Source organism: Mesocricetus auratus, unplaced genomic scaffold (assembly GCF_017639785.1).
Source record: "Mesocricetus auratus isolate SY011 unplaced genomic scaffold, BCM_Maur_2.0 Super-Scaffold_100019, whole genome shotgun sequence".
Classification (NCBI taxonomy): Eukaryota; Metazoa; Chordata; class Mammalia; order Rodentia; family Cricetidae; genus Mesocricetus; species Mesocricetus auratus.
The window spans coordinates 39,668,837-39,688,115 of record NW_024429200.1 but is presented as its reverse complement, the minus strand read 5'-3'; the positions used below and the strand labels follow the sequence as shown (position 1 = coordinate 39,688,115).

The 19,279-nt window shown below is 36.7% G+C and overlaps 1 protein-coding gene across 5 annotated transcripts in view; it reads right to left on the bottom strand.

The window, feature by feature from the left end:
* The window catches only part of Sema3a (semaphorin 3A), a 454,628-nt gene that overhangs the window by 321,369 nt on the left and 113,980 nt on the right, over window positions 1-19,279 (bottom strand). For 2 of the 5 annotated variants that reach the window (XM_040728503.1, XM_040728501.1), the window contains exons 1-2: window positions 17,184-17,576; window positions 16,984-17,064 (exon numbers count right to left, since the gene is read on the bottom strand). The gene's annotated coding sequence lies outside the window, so the exon portion shown is untranslated. Of the gene's footprint in view, window positions 1-16,983; window positions 17,065-17,162; window positions 17,577-19,279 lie in introns of those variants that run through there. The other 3 variants (XM_040728502.1, XM_040728505.1, XM_040728504.1) reach the window with 3 other exon arrangements.

The window sequence follows — 19,279 nt, the reverse complement described above, 5'->3', positions numbered from 1 at the left end:
GCTCTTCTACTGTATCCCACCCTGTCTAGGCCATCTCATTCCCTCCTGTTTTCATCCCCCTTCCGTTCCCCTTGTCACCCCCACCCTCAGTTTGCCCCATAGATATTATCTAATTTCCTTCCCCAGGGAGATTCATGCATCTCTCTTTGGGTCTTCCTTGTTACCTAGCTTCTCTGGAGCTGTGGATTGTAGTCTGGTTATCTTTTGCTTGACATCTAATATCCACTTATGATTGAACACATACTGTGTTTGTCTTTCTGAGTCTGGGTTACATTATTCATGATGGTTTTCTAATTCTGCTCATTTGCCTGAAAATTTCATGAGATCATCATTTTTTTTACCCTTGAGTAATACTCCATTGTGTAAATATGCCACATTTTCCTCATCCATTCTTCGGTTGATAGGCATTTAGGTTGTTTCCAGGTTCTGGTTATTATGAATAATGCTGCTATGAACATTGTTGAGCAAATGTCCTTGTGTTATGATTGAATATCCTTTGGGCAAATGCCCAATAGTAGTGTAGCTGGGCCTTGAGTCCCAATTTTCTTAGAAACCATCATACTGATTTCCAAAATAGCTGTACAAGTTTGCACACTCCCACCAGCAGTGGAGGAGTGTTCTCCTGATTTCACATCCTCTCCAACATAAGCTGAGTTACTGAGAAAAAAATTAAAAAGTAATTTAGTTTTGTCAGTGCCTCATCTAATGTGTAAGTTTCTGTGTCTAATGATTAGAATTATCAGAAAAAGAAAGAAAAAGAAAAGCAAATATATAATCAATTCATTGTTAGCTAATATCTCAATCTTAGCCAAATTTTAGTTCTCTTAAAAAAGATAATGAGTGAATTGAGAATAATTGGGTACTGAATTGTGGATGATACACTATTGGACAGTTCAGAGCCCTAGAACTCACATGTAGTCTCTCACAGTATACTTTTAGATGGGATTCAGAGGCAATGAGAACCCCAGGAAGTTTGCAAACCATCTCTCATGGGGCAAGAAATTTTGTCTCAAACAAGGTAGAAAATGAGGATATTCACTCAAGGTTGTTCTCTGACCTACTCACACATGTGGCAATCAGACACACCACACTTGTGCACTCAAATATATATATATATATGTATATATATATATATAAAATCAATGATAAAATAAAAAAGTATCATCTACAAAAAAGGAGTAGAAAATTATGAGTTTCCAAATAGTACTTTTATAAAAAAATGTCATTATAAACAATGCAATATTACATAAAATACATTGAACCTTGGGGTTTACTAACATTAAAACTAATATGAGTGACTGTCAATACCCTTTGGCTTAAGTTTGGAAAGTACTTTGAATATTATAGAAAATAAAATTTAGTGTTTCTGAACAATGTGGCATAAATGCAACCATTAAGATGAGAACCAGCACAGTTTAGGAATATGGACATTAAGGCTCACTTTTCCAGATGGAAACCCTAGAGACAGATGTGTTAGCTACAATCTTTAGACTTACTGAAAGCCTATAACTTTGGCTGAGAAAGACAATGTTAAGAAAACAAAAACAGTAAAGGACAGAATGGAAGAAAACATTTTCAAAACATGTGTCTGAAGAATATGCACCCACGATACATGAATGGTCTCTGCAATGAAAGAATATAAAAAAGCAAATCTATTTATACAGTGTGAAAAACATTTACACTGACATTTGCCAAAACACACAACTGTCAAGTCCACACAGAAATGAGGGCCAGTAGGCTTACATATTAAAATAATCATAAAATGCTAACATGATGAGCTGCCAATAGAAATTTTATTTTATGGCTGACACTAAAAGCATCGATGATCCTAAGCAATAGTGAGGATGTATAAACTTTGCACAGGTCTTAGCATAGTGACTTAGCCATCAAAGCACTAGCTACACAAATGAAAAGTAGACTTTCACTGAAACACTTACATTGAAAAATGTCTAACAACCTTATATCCTATTGGCAAAACTAAAGTGGAGACCATACCTTGATAACTAGTTGACAAATAATGATTTAGCCATATTTCACACACAATGGAATATTACTTTGTCAAAAAAGGAATAGCATGGGACAAAAACTGATTCAGAAACATTTTCTAAGTGAAAATTTGAGTCAAATAGGCATACATTCTCAGGGACTTCATGAAGTTCTAACAATGTATAAATCTTTCCTGTAAAAAGTCGTTATGTAGTTGCCAGCAACAAGAACAGCAGTTGATATGCAGAGATCCTGAGGGAACTGTGACGGTGCTCCAGCGTATAGCTTCCACCGTGGCCAGATGATTACATAAACCTGTCCAAGCTCATCATGTTGTGCACTCCCAGCAGGATGTCTCAGCGGGGGAAAGCACTCGCTGCCATGCTTGATGAACTGAGTCAGACAACAGGTCCCACACGGTAAAGACCTGAACCCCGAAGTTGTTCTCCAGCCATCACACACATTCTACTGCAAGTGTGCGTACTCGCATATGAAATAAATGTAAAAATAACAAAGTCCATGATATATGCCATAACGACTTTCTTAATAAATGAAGTTGGTTAAAGCTCCGTGACAGTGTTGACAGAAGGGAGGCTGGATCCATGTAGGGGAAGAGGGAATACTAGGATCTGGGAAATTTCAATCCAATGATTTTTTGTCAAACAAGTTATTCTTTAAAAAACCCATATCATTCTATAAAAATGAAAATATATTGGTTAAAGGTTAATATCACCATGGCATAATTAATAAAATTAAATAGTTAATAAAAGAACAAATAAACTGAGGACAAGACATTGACTTGCTTGTCTCTGTAAGTTAATATTATAAAAGAAGTAGATAAAATATAGGTGCTATAATTAAGATAATACTATGGTGCTTTAAATGAATTATGTTTTACTAGGAATTTCAACATTATGATGATCCATCTACCATGAGAGTATCAGAAGAGCACCTTATCCTGGAGGTGTCTCAGAATACTTTATCCTTCTCTTGTCACTGGCTCTGGAGAAGGTATATGTCTGTGTGCCATATGAGTTATTCTTAGTCCATACACGTTGTATGTGCATATTGTAATTTTCAGACAATTGTTCTTTTTTTTTTTTTTTGGTTTTTACGAGACAGGGTTTCTTTGTATTGTTTTCGAGGCTGTCGGTCCAGCCTGGCCTCGAACTCACAGAGATCCGCCTGCCTCTGCCTCCCGAGTGCTGGGATTAAAGGCGTGTGCCACCACCGCCCGGCTGACAATTGTTCTTTTTAATAGAGTCAGAGGATTTGTTTCGTATTCTCAAACAATCTATTACCATGGCTTCTTGATCTTTTACATCTTAGTGTTTTGGTTTATTTGTTTTGTTTTAATAATGCATACCTTCTCATCTCGTATTTTCCTATCCTTGGCTTCTTGACAGCTTCTTTCCTTCTCCCCTTTTGTTCTTGAACAAATTTTGAGACTTTATAATGTCACAAATTTTTCTAGGTGCTGGGAGAATACAAGTTTACTCTACAAATAGAATAAACATTTGCAGCTAGTAGATTATAAGAAAATAGATAAATATGAGGGAAGATAAATAAAAAATAGACTGAGGAAGAACAATTCATTCCATACAAGCCTTTAGTAAAGAAATGAACTAGTGGAGCCTGGACTCTTGGGGGGAGGGCCTAGGCCCTGCCCTTAATGAAATGACAGATTCTGGATATCCCCTATGGGGAAGGGAGTAGGGATAGGGTGGGAGGCTGGGGTGGGTGGCTAGTGGGGAGGTGTGGGAAGAGGAGAAGGAGAGGGAGCTGGGATTGACATGTGAAGCAAGCTTGTTTCTAATTAAAATTGCAATAAATAAATTTTTTTAAAAAAGAAACGAGCTAGGCAGCCATGCCAGTAAAGGTTTTCTTGAATTTGTGAAGACAGACAGGTTCAAAATGAAGGGGACTTGGGCTGGAGAGTAAACACATGGTATGCACTAGAGGGAAAATGTAAACATACAGGGGCACACTTCTGTCACTCTGCAATAATATCTTCTGTGCTTACCCACTGCCTGCATATTGGTAATGCCAACTGAGGTTTAAGAGGAAGCCCCTAGCCTGATACCTTGTAGCCTTAGCACTTATTACTACTTTTCCTAGGATTCATATAGGTATTCTTTTGTTTTTCTGTTACAAATGGACAATTAGATAAAGGCAATGCTAAGTTTGTAGGATACTCCCTACTTTCTATTTATAGACAGACTTACAGGTTTGTATGCTCATTTTTTAGCATATCATTTCATAGATAGACCTATGAAAGACAACTCTAAAAGCTAGTTCATTCTCCCAAAAACTACATTAGAAGCTAAGTTTTTGATTATAGATTTATCAATGAATATATCAATATATGTTGGCATTAATATATTAATGAAATTCTAGTATATATATAGATAGATCCAGTATAACTTTACAGTCACATATTCTAGAATAGGAAAAGAGCCTACAAAATTTTTATTTATTCATTTATTTATTTTAAGTTCAGTTTACATTCCAATCACAGTTCTCACTCCCACACCAAATCCCACTTTCCTTCACTCCCCCCCCTCAGCCCACCTCCATCCACTCTTCTGAAAGGGTAGGCCTCCCATGGATAGTAAACAAACCCTGGCCCATTAAGTTGGGGCAGAACCAAGCCCCTCTTCCCTGTGTTAAAGTTGAGCATGGCATCTTACAATAAGAAATGGGCTCCCACAAGCTAGCTCACTCATAAGTAGATATTAGATGTAAAGCATAGGATAACTAGACTACAACTCAAAGCTCCAGAGAAGCTAGGCAACAAGGAGCCTTCAAAAATTTAAACCAGATTTGTCAGTTGGGATACTTTGAATAAAGATGCAAAAGAATAAAATTCTTGGTAATACTTCAGATGGGTAAATCAGAGTTCAACATAGATGACTAAAATTAACATGGGATATGGAGAAAATGTGTTTCAATTTTCCTGTCATATTAAAATAGAAAATGATGTCCTGTGCTATTTACAGCATCTGAAGTCACTGTGATGCTTTTTACCCCCAAAGTGAATTTCAGGGAAGAGTTAAGAAAGCATTGATAATCACAGCATTAAGATGCTATAAAACCTGAGGACTAACTTGAAGTAGTTTCGTATATGAGCATTTATGTCCATTTTGATTGGGGATTTTATATTATTGTCAAACCATATGTTAACTTGTAAGTACTGAAATTGCATCATTAAATCACATTTTTCTTCTTTTATGTGTCAGTTGTCTATTGAGAACATATGTTATCTCTACACACTAATGCTTACCTTCTTTATATACTATAAGCTTAATGTACTAAAAATAGAGAAGTAAAAATGTCACTGTGATCTACTGTGAAATAAAATCTTATCAAAAATATATTGTGAATATTTAATAAATAAATCGAAATTAATAATGATATAAATTCACAAGTTTCCAGCACATCAAGAGTCATACTAAAAGGCACTGGTCATAGCTACCTCAATGTGAAGTCACAGCTTCTTCTCTGAGTTTGCTACACAGCTAATTCACGTTAGAGAGACATCTGTGTGCTTTTCAACTCATAATCCTTCTTTGAGTAGTATATAGAGAAATAATACCCATTTTTCTACTGATTATCACATGTACATCTGGAACATTTTGTTTCCCTTTCATTTTCCTTTTCTCTTCCACTTCTCTTCTTAGATCTTTCTCTTAAATTGTCAGAAATGAAGGCTTTTTTTAAAAGAAGTATTTCCCAATTTAAAAAATCATTTTAAGGTCCTGCTTCATGTGAAATCATATGCAAAGTAGGTTGTAGCTTGGCATACATTGCCAGAGAGAAAGTGCCATTGCCCAAACGTTTGTGTTTGATAAGGTGAAGAATATTAATTCTACCAACTCATCATTGTTTTTCTTGGTAGTCTAAGAAAAAATTTGAAACTAGGCTTTTTACATGAGTTCCTTTCAAATGTTATATTCTGAGCTTATAGTATTCAAATATCTCACAAGGAACAAATGGATTTATAACTGGTATTTATAATGAAAACAGATAGATAAAACACCCAGAATGAATAAGTGCAGAGCAGTTAATTCTTTCAAAATTGATACAAATATATTGCTACTATTCTATTTAATTGTTACATTTTACTCTCAAAATGGTTACAAAATATGATTTTCTCCAACTGTAATTCCTTCAGAATGAAAGAGTGTGTAACATCTGCATAACAGACTTTCCTGGCTGGACAATAACAACACAGATCCTTTCCAGTAAAGATTCCCAGGGAAATTAAGTATACAGAATGGAATCTGTCAGAAGATGCACAATATCAGAGCAGGAACTTCTTTGACCAGAAACCAGACTTTCAGTGTTTTACTATAAGAAAAACAATGTTGTTTTGAAGTTTAAGGCCCATTTTGTACAATAGTAGATTTTCGTTCATTCATTGACATAAAATTATAATTTATATTTGCATAAGTATGTGGATTTCATTCTCACAAAATGTACGTTCTTTTCACTTTGCCTAGGGCTCTAACTGAGATATGGGGCTATGGCACCAGATTATGTGCCTTCACTATAATATTGCATTCAGTTAGCCACTATATCTCTACAATGTATTACAGGCACAAAGTCTTTACTTATATAATATTTTTTTCAACAAGAAGCCCATAACCTATAGAAAGGTAAATTTTAAAATACTAATTGTATGAAAAAGATACTATGCATATTACTTATTATCTAAATTAAGGAAAGCAATAACTGAATAAAAAAAGAAGTTGAATCATAATGTTCATGTAGTAATCCCTATAAATATTTATTAAAATGTCATAATTCATCAACTATCAGTTTTTACACATTGATGTTATCAGTAATTTCTCATTTGCAATCTATCTTATGTTCTTCCTGCTGTAGAAAATTTTGTGTGCTGTATGCAGATAATCAAGTTAAGGATGAAATTAAGGAAAGCTGAGGCTATTGGTACCCAAGTTAAACAGTTTAAGAATAAAGAACATGGAAAACATCTATTTTGAAATGCTCGAGAATGTGATTTCTCAATCTAGATTACCTGGCCAGTATATATGGGAATGAAAAACAAATTAATAGTAATAATAATCCCCTGGCATTAAGAATGTTACAAATGGAAGCAATGGAAACAATCTACATTAAAATCAAATACGCTTGAAAAAAATCTCCAGAAATTCTATAAGATATGACAAGATTACAGTTATCATTTGCTTCATTTCTAATTATTGCATTATTTCTAAAGATCCCATTCCCTCATTGTGCATAGTTTGAATATTAAATGTATTACAATTTTCTCTTGAAAAATTACTTCAGTGGTTCTAAATCTCTACCCACCAATAATATTTTTGGGAGAAAATTACATTAGTGGATCATAGTGATGTAGTTATTTAATCTATTTCACTTAATTTCCCACATTATATTCCTATTAATTAATTACCTTAATAAGACAGAGACTTGACATGTAAGTTAATATGGCCTAAAACTCACTTTGTTGACTATGTTTGCCAAAGACATACATGGTGATCCATTTGTATCAATCTCAGGAGTGTGGAGCTCACAGGACTACACACATATATTCCTAACTTTCCCTTTTAGAATGACACTTTTCAAGACAGTGCTTTAGCTATTGTATCTCATGTTACTCCTAAAATATGTCTAAGAATCACATCCCAAACTGACCGTACTCATTCACTCTGATTATAATAGTATGAATAGTTCTTTTCCACATAACATAAGACTGTCTATAAGAAAATGGCCTGCACTTGACAAAGGACACTTAGATATATCTTTAAATATAAAATTGCTTGAAATGCACTTTTTAAATTATAACTGTATATTTAGTAGAAATTTACTAAAGATTAGAAATTGAATTCCATAAAGAAAGCAAATACCAGATCATTATGAATTCAAGACTTTGTGATGTGTGTGTGTTATAATAAGAAGAGCACTGCTGATTACATAAACAAGTAAATTTGACAACTATGAGGATGTGTAAATCAAAAAGAATGTCAATCAGGCCATTCAATTTTCCTATTGTCACTTTTTCAATTATTTTTAATTTTAATAGACACAGCAGCAAAATTGTATTATTATGACTCATCTTGTGTTCACAATTTATTTCCTAGGTTTTCAAACTGATATTCAGGTTTTAAATTCCGTTTACTACTTTTGTCGATATGGGAAGCTCTGAAATTCCAGGTATGGATGATGCCCTACACATCAGACAGAAGAGAATAAAAATTATCCTATGCCCTTAATGAATACCACAGCTGCTATAAACTCATATTTTAAGTTGAAAATTAATTCTTAAATGATCAAAAATAAGTTCACACTTGTTAGATTTTGAAGGTGTTATGCTAAAAGAGACTATAATTACAAAAGTATCACTGCATTTCTCATTGTGCTTTCAAGTTAACTTGGAGTATATTCGCATCACTAAGAACTGCATAGTTAATTAGCCGATATAGTGCTAATGTGCTCAACTATCAAGGAGGACAGACAAAATGCCATATTTAGGTCAGGCACACAAATCAATAGTAATTTTTTCCAAATTACAAATGTTAAAATTGTATGACAAGGAATTGCTTTTACAAATATAAGGGATTAAATTTTCCCATAATATTTCATTTTTGCATTTAACCTTTTCTCTTGAATATTGGAAAGTATTTTAAAATATACTATCAATTATATATTACATTAAGAATAATATTAAGATTCTACATTCACTCCTGTGAAAAAAGTTGAATTGTTACAAGAAAACTAGAGGGTAAATCAGAAGGAAAAGAAAATAGGGTATGATAAGACAGGATGTTACTACTCAACAGTAATAAAAATAAATTAAATTGCTGTAAACAAAGGTTCAATTTGGTTATTTTCATTGTTTACCAAACAATTGTTAACTTTTTCAATATAAATAAACTAACAGAGAACCAACTCTAAACCTAAGGAAAGACAAAAGAATGGAATGTAATATAAATAAAAATATATCAAGTTACACAAAAATACCAGGAAGGTCACATTAGGTTAGTTGTGTAAATGCTGTATCCGTTGATACTTCATTAGTGAGATACTATAGGAAAGAGAGGTGACTGTGAAGCATACAACTTTTTGGCAACAAACATGAAAAAATATTCCAGAAATTGTTATGTTTAATAACCCCCGAAAAGAAAAGTCAGTTTTCTAAAGAGATAGCCAATGTGATTTTCTTTTCTTCCCCTTGCTCATCAGATTCTTTGTCAGCCATGTTCATTAGCATCCTATTCACAATAACTGGGAAATGGAACCAATAAATATTCTTCAAGTGACGAATGGATAATAAAAATGTGGGCCATCTACATAGTGGATTCTGTTCAGTTATAAAAAATGAAATTTGTAGGTAAATGAATGGAAGTAAAAATATATGGGGTGAGGTAACCAGGAAGACACACGCTGTGTGTTCTTCACCATCTGTGGATTCCAGCTTTGAATCTTCAGATGCGAGTACACAACCGGGAGTCACGGCAGAAGCCACGAAAGTCAGAGAGGACCATGGCTGGGGAGGAGAATAAAGCCCAGAGAGGGAGATGGTAGGCTGCAGGTGCTCTGAAGGGTAAAATGTTAAGATGGGCAGGATTTCCCCTGAGAAGGAGGAGGGAGTGTACTGAGTTAGAGTGGAGAAGAGAGATAAAGAACAGCAGAGATGACAGAAAACATCTTTGCTCACAGTCTGCGCGCGTGTGTGTGTGTGTGTGTGTGTGTGTCGTGTGTGTGTGTCGTGTGTGTGTGTCGTGTGTGTGTGTGTGTGTGTGTGTGTGTGTAAAAAGTTCAAATTGAATAATACCACTTGGGTTGATAATGCTTCCCCAACAGGCCCTGACTCTCTAGTAAGGTGAACTAATACCTGGGCCAAGTGGTCAAGCCATAGATACAGGCAGGTGATACATTAGGAGTCTCACAGTAGTTGACCAGAAATAAGGAGTTTTGTTTTTTCCCATAGAAAGTGAATTTAATTAACTTGGTATAATCCTGGAAGATCTTGTAACTTTAGCATGTTTTACATATAATCGACTTTCAAATATGGTTCTAATTAGTATTAATTGGTTCCCTGTAGATCTCAAGAATGGCTAAAGAGCAACAAATGAGTCCAAACAAAATTTTTTAAATTTGGCATGTAAAAATAAGCTATTTTTTTTACAGTTTATGAAACAATCACAAAACACGCAACAGTAGCTGAGTCCTATTGAAGAATCTGTTCTCAATGGAAGTATGTTCTGGTGATGCCTGGGAATCCACCCAGGGTACCCTAGGCATCCATAACAGTTGGGAGACTTACATTAACTAGATAGAAGGATGCAGCATTGAAAAGGGAATAGAATGTATAGGTGCCACAGGTACCTAGTAAGATCTCTCTCTACAAGAACGTTACTACAGAACTGAAGGGACAATTACAACAAACAAAGACAAAATCAGAAAGCTAATACCAGGTCATTCTACCTAAGTTACAGAACTATGCGAGTGTACAAGAAATGTATCTATTTTTACTGAACAAAGGATTTAGATATTTTAAATATGAAGGAATAATGCACTGAAATGAATAGATGGGAATAACTGAGGAGGAGGTATAGAGTTGAAGAACTCGTTCTGCTAATGAAATCCATGTAACAATGAGTCTTATAAGATGATTGGAAAAGTCCAGCCTTCGGGGAAAATGACATGAATAAGAAGGAGAATGTCAAGAGCATTCCCTATTATTAATCCATGTGGACTAAAATGACATGTTCATGTCAAAGAAACACCTAGTGTAGGCCAAGCAGTCAACAACAGGATGTCAAAGAGGAAGATGTGCTTTCCAACATCACTGCTTCCTACAGATAGTCCTGGAACAGGGTACTGAGGAATAACTCAGCCCTGCTTTTTATTTCATATTTGCTTGTAATTCACCTCTTCATTGTGCTTTCTAATTGCATTAAGTGAAGATTTCAATGCTTCCCACATAATTTCTGTGTTTGGTATTTACTGCTGAAGAATGCAAAGTCTGAAGACCATCTCTCTGAGATAGCAACTCTTTTTTCAAATCAGTATGATAAGATAATATCTTTAAGACTGAGTTCCCAGAGAAAATAACTTCAATACTTTTCTCCTAGCAGTATCGATTGAAGGCAAAGACCTCTCAGTTCCATACATCCAATAAATACTCAGAAATGTTACCTTCAATTTATCATTCAAACCTGGGATTGCCATGAATATTGGAAGGTAATTTAAGAACTTTGAAACTTTCAATGAGAACAAGCTCCCTATTTGCCAAAGTTGGGTAACAGTTTGTGATAGTGGTACATGGCAGAAAAATGTCTGCAAATAAGCCCTATTCTGTTTTGTCATATCCCCCTGCAGTTAGGGTGTCTTCCTGTAAAGATCTGGAACACAGAATCCTCTTCTTGTGCATAGAATTCTATTAGTTACTGGTATTTGCATGGTCATATAATATGTAGCATTTTCTGTTCTTTTTTCCCCAGTAGCTAACATGGGGATATCCTTGTCCAAGGTTTGATTTCTGGATAAACACATTAGGATGAAACTGCCATTCAAAGAGCAAATTTAAGGAGATGATTGTCACATGTGAACTCTACTCAGGGCTCCTTGAAGTTAGGTCTATACTAACTCAGAGATATTCTTGTACTTACTGTTGCTGCACCAGAGAAGTGTTCACTCCTTAGGAAACACGGTGCAGATGGAATAGATGGGAAAAATGAAAATGGTACCCAGTAAACCACAGTGTAGGTAGCTTCTCTGAGAAAGCAGGGGGGTGGGGGAAATAGATGATGTGTTCTGACACAGATCACCCAGCTGCCTCAGAAGCCCAACAAAGTAGCAAGGCCTTTAGAGTCCACTCACATCTGCTGAAATTTCCTTTCAGCAATGCCACATCATCTGACAAATTCCCCACACACATTATTGAAAATTCCATTCATCAAAGATAAAAGAAGTGAATGATTTAAGAAGCAGCTATTCTGGACCTAATTTTAAGCTAACACAATTGATTCATTAAGTGTGAGAAATAGTCTTAGAAGAAAACAGTTCAATGAATTAAAATCCCACTACACTTCATGAGACTGGATTGTTTTCACGATTGGGTATTTGAATAAGGACATTCACAGCCCTGGGAAATCACCGATAAATATTTTCTGTCATTTTGTAAAAGAAATTAATAGTTTTATTCAGTTCAAATTCTACATCATTTAAATATATGGGTACAAGTATTTTAATTGCATGAAAATATATTTTATATTCTTGCATCAGTTTTTTTAAATAAACATGGTTCCATCTAATGCCATCAACACAAGTTTAAAAGAAAGACAACAATAAACTATATGGCTCACAGAACGCTGTGATTTCCCCTTCTATGTCATTCTGTTCTTTGCTAACATGCAGCTTTGCTGTCTGGTGGGACATTGCCATTAGTCCCTGACACCAATAATAATAAAATTATCCCAAGAAAGTATGCACCCACACTATTTTTATGAAACTGATGTTACCTTGATACAAAAACAGATAGAGACAAAGCAAACAAAATCATAAGGTAATCTCCCTGATAAACACATATGCATGATTACATCCCCAAATATATGAGCAACATGCAGTGTTGTTCATGAAGCACTAAGTAGGTGCTGTGTGTGTGTGTGCATGTGTGTGTGCATGCATGTATGTATATGCATGTGTGTGTGTTTATTTGTGTGTGTGTTTGCATGTGCGCATGTATTAAAAGGAGACAGGAAGCCCAGATAGATGAGATTCAAAACCAGCAGCAGCTACAGGGATATATGGAACTATTAAAACACTATAGTCATGTACAAAATTCTCAAAAACATTTCAAAACTAAAACACATTAATGGCTTTAAACAACTGCAACAAAAATACTGTCATATTTAATCTCAAGCTTATTTCAAAAAGATCATTTGTCAGCACCGTGTTTGAATTCCATAGATAGTTAAACACATGAAAATCAATGGATGTCATTTATCACACAAATAGACTCATGATAGAAACAACACATTTCTTTAGACACAGAATTGCCTTTGACAAAATCCAATATATGATAAGCACTGTAGACAAGCTAGCAATAGAAGGAACAAGACAAGGAGATATAGAACAACCCTATAACCAACAATATACTAAATGGAGACAACTCAAAAGTTCCCAGTAAGATCAAGTACAAGTCAAGCTTAGCCATTTCTCTCTACTCCTCATCAATATAGCACTTGAGGTCTTGTGTACAGCAGTAAGACATGAAAAGAAAATACCAGGAATAAAGATATGAAAAGAAGCAAAAGTATCCTCACTTGAGGGTGATATGACTCTATACATGAAAGACCCTAAAGATTCCACCAAAAATACTCTTTAGAGCTGATCTGTAATTTCAGAAAGGTTTCAGTATACAGACTATCAGTAACCTTTCTATGGACAAATGGACAAAAAGGAAATCAGAGAAATAATCCTATTCACAAAACACACACACACACCAGAAAAACAACCCATGAATAATTCTAAGTAAATAAAGTCATCTTCAAGGAATATTTTAGTACACTTGAGTTAAAAATTGAGCGATCACCACAAGACGGAAAGCCTTCCCATACTCATGGGTTGGTAGAATTAATATAGTGATAAATATAATATTTCAAAAATCAATGCAATCCCCAAAAATTTCAATACTATGATTCACAGAAATGTACATACCCAAAAGCAAACCTGAACAATAATGTACTGTAGAAGATATCAATACACCTGACTCCGTTTATACTGTAGGCCATAGTAATAAAAACAACATGGAACTTCCACAAATATAAGTCAACATCATGACAGTTACCTGAGTTTCACAAAGAAGAAAAATATATACTGGAAAAAATAAATATCAAACAATCTGTCAGAAAGATTGGGTTTCAAAGCAGGAAGAAATAAACTAGATCCTAACTTTTCAGGCTGTGCATAACTGGACTCTAAATAGATGGAAGACCTCAAAATAGGACCTGATAAACAGAAATTGCTGCTGCTGGAAAAATGCAGTATGCTTCAGTTTCTAGGTACAAGTAATAACTTTCTGAATGAGTCTCCAGGAACACAGGAAATATGACCAAGTTTCAACAAATAGGATCTCAGTATAAACATCTCTGTACAGAAGCATAAATTACAAAGTGAGTTAATGGAAAGCCCATTCAATAAAGACTGGGAAAAAATATTGCTGACAGAGGATTGGTGTCTAGAAAATCTCTAAAGTTAGACACTAAGAAAACAAACAAGCCAGTTTAAGAAAAAAAATGGGCTTCTGAACTGAACAGAATAGTCTCAAAAGAAGAAATACAAATGGCTAAGAAATGCTTTAAGAGTACAAACAATTCTTAGCTGTCAGGCAAATACAAAGCACAAAGAACGCAGATATAAAAATTCATATGATGGCATAGTATCGCACCTAACCTAAAAATGTACACGGGGATAGTGGGACTGCAATTCTCTGAGCTCCTGTCTCCTCCCATCTTATATTGCTCTCTCCAGCAAACCACATCACTCTTGCCTCCATCTCCTTAGTGCAGGGAAAAGAGTCCAGCCAAAGAAACACACCCTGAGCAAAGCCAAAGAAACACACTTTTGCACTGAAACCAGAACCAAAGAAATGCACCCTGATCCTGAAACCAGGGCCAAAGAAACACTCTTTGTCCCTGGAATCAGAGCCACTGAAAGAAATTTACCCTGGCCCTAAAACTAGAGCCAAAAGGCTAAAAAGGACCAGTGAAAGAAACACACTTTGGCTCTAAAACCAGAGCCCAATCTGACCCTAACCCTGTACAGAAAACTAACCAATCCTTGAGCAGGAGCTCTAGCTAATCTGAGCTCAGCATTGAAATCTGACCAATCACCATCCTGGAAGCCCTTTGTAAAGCCTGTGTGTGTTCAGCTTGTGGCTGTTAGTGCTACCCAGCTCTCCTCTGCCACTGTGGCCAAGGGCAGCCACTCTCCTGGATTATTCCCTCCCAATAAACCCCTTCAATCTGGTGAAGACCTTCTTTTGCAGCTTTGCTGTGGAGCACAGACAACCCTGGGCAGGGCAGAGGAAGCAGGGCTGTAACACTTCTGCCTCAGAGTGGAGTTGTTACACTCAGCTCTCCACTCTCCCTGAGCAGAGCTAAACTGTAGCAATTTCCCCCAAGAAACCTCCTGCAGGAGCAAAACTGCTACACTGGGCAAACATCCCCAGCTGGAGATCCTCTCCTGTTAGAGTAGACACTGGGGAAGTCTTTCCCTGAGGCAGGGCTGTAAGCAGCAAAGCTTACTCCAACCTGTGGTAGTCCTTGGCTCCCGGGCTCCAGGATACCTTTCTGTCTGAGCTGTGTAACACTCAGTATTCTGTGACTCCCAAGTGCCAGAATAACTGTCCCATCCCATCCGTCCAAATGCTTACTAACCTGGTACTGGGGTTAAAGGTGTGTGATCTCAATTGCTGAGATCACCCTGGTGTGAGCTGTTTTTCTTTTAGACTAGATCAATTTCCTGTAACTCAGTGTGGCCTCAGATCAGTCTGTCTCTGAGTTCTGGGATTTGAGGTGTGTACCACCACCACCTAGCCACTATGCCTGTGGCTAGCTTTGCATTTTGATCTCCTGTTGTTTCATAAATAAATAATATCACTAAATTATAATATAAGTAAATATCACTAAATCATAAATAAATATCACTACAGTTATTGCAATTGCCCTTGGTTGTTCATAACTACATGGCAAGACCCCGTTGCTGAACACTTAACATGCAGGGCATGGAGAAATCATTCTCAAACTGTTACAGAAATCCCCCCATGATGTTTTGGTTGCATAGTGCTGGAAGGCATTAAACAGGGTGAAGTGGGAGAGGACATCAGTGGTTTGAATCGGCACTGGGTGATAAATGCTGAACACCAACCTGCGGGGCAACTTATGCTTACGGATGCAGTAGTCTCACGGCTGTAGTGGGTATCTAAACACAGAACAGGATTCCATGCCTGATGCAGTAATCATCAAAAGCCAGTGGCTACGAAGATCATGGGCTCTAGGGTACAACCTGCCATTGTTGTTTTACTAACATAAATATCATGCTTTCAAAATGCTTACTGTGTACTGTTAGATGCTGGCTGCTCACAGCCTTCTTCAGAGAAGCGCCCTTTGCCCCGGACGCAGTCAGTGGGGAGAAGCAGACTGGGTTAAATGCTAAGAATAGGAGGCGATCGTTCAGTCCTAAACCAGACATCTATATTAGCCCCACTATCATTAGTGCTCAGGGAGCACAGAAGAAAATGAGGTAAAGCTGTAAGAGCCGAAAGACAGGAAGGCATGTGCGACTTGCCGTCTTCTAGATATTACAGCAACGAACTGACAGTAACTGGGGTTGCTAGGACAAGATGTGTGGAGTATCAAGCCAGCCAAAACCCAGCATGTTCCTTTTTGAAGATGTGGCCACTGGTAGGTGTCTCAAACTTCAGTGTGGTCCTGTAACTATGCACATATGGGCATCATTATCTAGTCCTCACAATAGACTTACAGTACTGGAAGGTTCATGTCAGGGCAAAGATGACGGAAGTCAGAGGGAGAAAACATGGGGTAGATGTGATCGTATTTCATTGCTTGTAAGTATGGAATTCTCAAAAACAAAAAAATTAAAACTAAGTTAAAATTTAAAAGAAAATATAAAAACAGAGTTATTTTTTGAGTTTTATCATTTTTTATTTAAATTAAAAACATAGAATTACTAAAGGTCCATTATTATTACAGCCATTATTCCAAAGTGTGCTCCACAGTCAAAACCCACTATTCTATATACTAGGATTTTGAAAAAGTAATGTTACTGGCTGTGTTTCTATTTTCCTTTCAAACTGCTTTCCCCTCACTTTGACTGTAATGGCATGAAGAAGCTATAATCTCTTTAAAGAGGTGTGGGCTTCATTTGATGCCAGTAACAAGCAGGGGAGCCCATTCTTTATAGAGAGCGTTTCCTCTCCCCTACCTGCAGAAGTGACGGTGCTCCTTGAGAGTTCTTCCCGCTGTCACCTTACAGGCTGTCCCATGGATTGTGCTTTAAAATTGCCTGGAATGCAAAACAGACAAACAAACCGTTAATTTTGGCCTTTATAAAAACCTTAACACTCTTTGTAGACTTTTTTATTAAAGTTCATCCCTGCCCACCTTGAAACTGGTTCTGCTAACCTCTTTGTTCTGTCATCTCCAGCCACTCAAATCCATCTTATCTCCCCACTTCTTCCCAAATCGGATCCTAGGAGATCATTTCCATCATTTGTATGTTAAATTTGGCTCATGTCTTCTCACTCTCCATTTAGCTGACTTATCTTTTTAGACGAAATCTGTTCACCCTCCAGCCACTAGACATTTCCGGCCTTCTATCTTCACAGGGCCTCCAGCTCTGAGTCCTCCCCTCTCGTTTCTGCTGAACTCACTGTGGGTGTGCTCTAGTCCCATCCGGATCTAGCTACCCAGCAAGCATGCTATTTTTCTTGCCCACAATGATTTACAAATGGTCCTTTTAAAAACGTTATGGCGTGCTTTGCTGGAGCAAGTTGAATAAGAATTCTGGACTCTGGTTGTCACGCTCGTGTGACACAGCAGCCTCAGCTTTGGTCTCTGTGGTATGAGGATGAGGGGGTGGAAAGAGTGGTGACTGGTTTAATGAGTCACTCACAGAGAGGTCTGAGCCCTGGAAACTGAATCCACAAAGTCAGAGGAGAGAAAGAAGTCCAGAGAAAAAGAGAAGCAAAATAGTTTCACAGTAAGAAACTACCTGACCAGAAATTCAATGGTATCCCTCCTTCCCTTGGGGAACTAAAAGGTCTCCTCTTGGCCGTTGATCAAATAGGACTACATGTTTATATCTTAGTTGGGAAACAAAACATTTTCAAACAAAAGCCACTTGCTTAGTCGCATGAACTGATACACATGCTCACAGACTGGGGTGGCTATATTAGCCAATCCTTGGCTATGCATTTGGAAATGAGACTTTGTTCTAGAAACAGAATGTAGGGAAAGTGAGAGTGTGTCTGTTCCATGAATAGAACCCAAGACATACATTGCTATTTGTTTTCTTGTGGTTTATACTTGACAGAAGAGAGACACCACTGGCTAACCTGCTGCTGACAGAAAAAAAAAATGAGAAACCTGTGCAGAAAAAAGCCATGGCCAAGGTGGCTCAAGTTGGTCTACCAAGTCCGTGACACTAGCCAACCTTAAGGAGCTGCAGTGAGCTAGCATCAGGTGACCCCAGGTGTCTAAGTTTAGGATTGCTGGAAGACCATCAAATTTATCATAATTTCTTTTATGGTGTCTTAATGCACAATAAGTACAATAATTTCTCAGATAAGAAATGTGGAACTGACTTGTGAAGCAACCTTGTTTGTAATCTAAATTTAAACATAAAAATAAAAAAAGAAATGAAATTATTTATCTACAAACTAGGTTCAATCCCAAATTCCTCTTGAGTATATAAATATTCTTTTAACCAGAATAAAAGGTTGATTTTTTTCATAATGAAAATTAAATATGAATGATGGCCTTTCAGCAAAGACTAATATAATAGGAATATACTAAAATATATCATTAGCACAGGCTTTCTCAGATCCAAATTTCTGTTTCTTGCCTTATAGTAAGGCATCAGCATCAATTGGGAGAGCATGCTTTGATTTCCTAGCAAAACCTTGCATTTATTTCTGTCTCCAAATACGATCATCAAGTGACAGTCCTTAAGAGGAGAAGAGAAGCATTATAGGTACAAATTGCAGATGCATTGTGCAGAAGCTATTTGCCCTTGAAAAGTTAAGGTTTTTTGTTAATTTTTCTGTTTTCTGAGCTTCATGGTTTTATTACACATAAGATATGAGTAGCATTTCACTATTTATATATCATGTATTAGTATTTCACCAAGTATATGGCAAACAGAAGTGAGCAGTAATATTTGAAAGTTGAAGTTATACTTGCTAACATCCATCGTGTATCTTTGTGTTCTATTACATCTTTTAATGGTAACCCAGACTGATGGCTGAGAGGCCAACAGGGGACTAATCCAGACTCCATGAATGTAGTGTCAGTGAGGAGGCCTTGGATCAGTGTTTACCATGGCATACAAATGAACTTTGGGAGCCCATTCCATGGGGGAGGGCCTAGGTCCTGACCTGGATGAAATGACAGACTCTGGAGATCCCCCATGGAGGGCTTCACCTTCCCTAGGGAATGATGTGAGGATTGGACTGGGGGTGGGGCTGGTGGAGGGATAAGAGAGGGGAGCTGGGATTGAC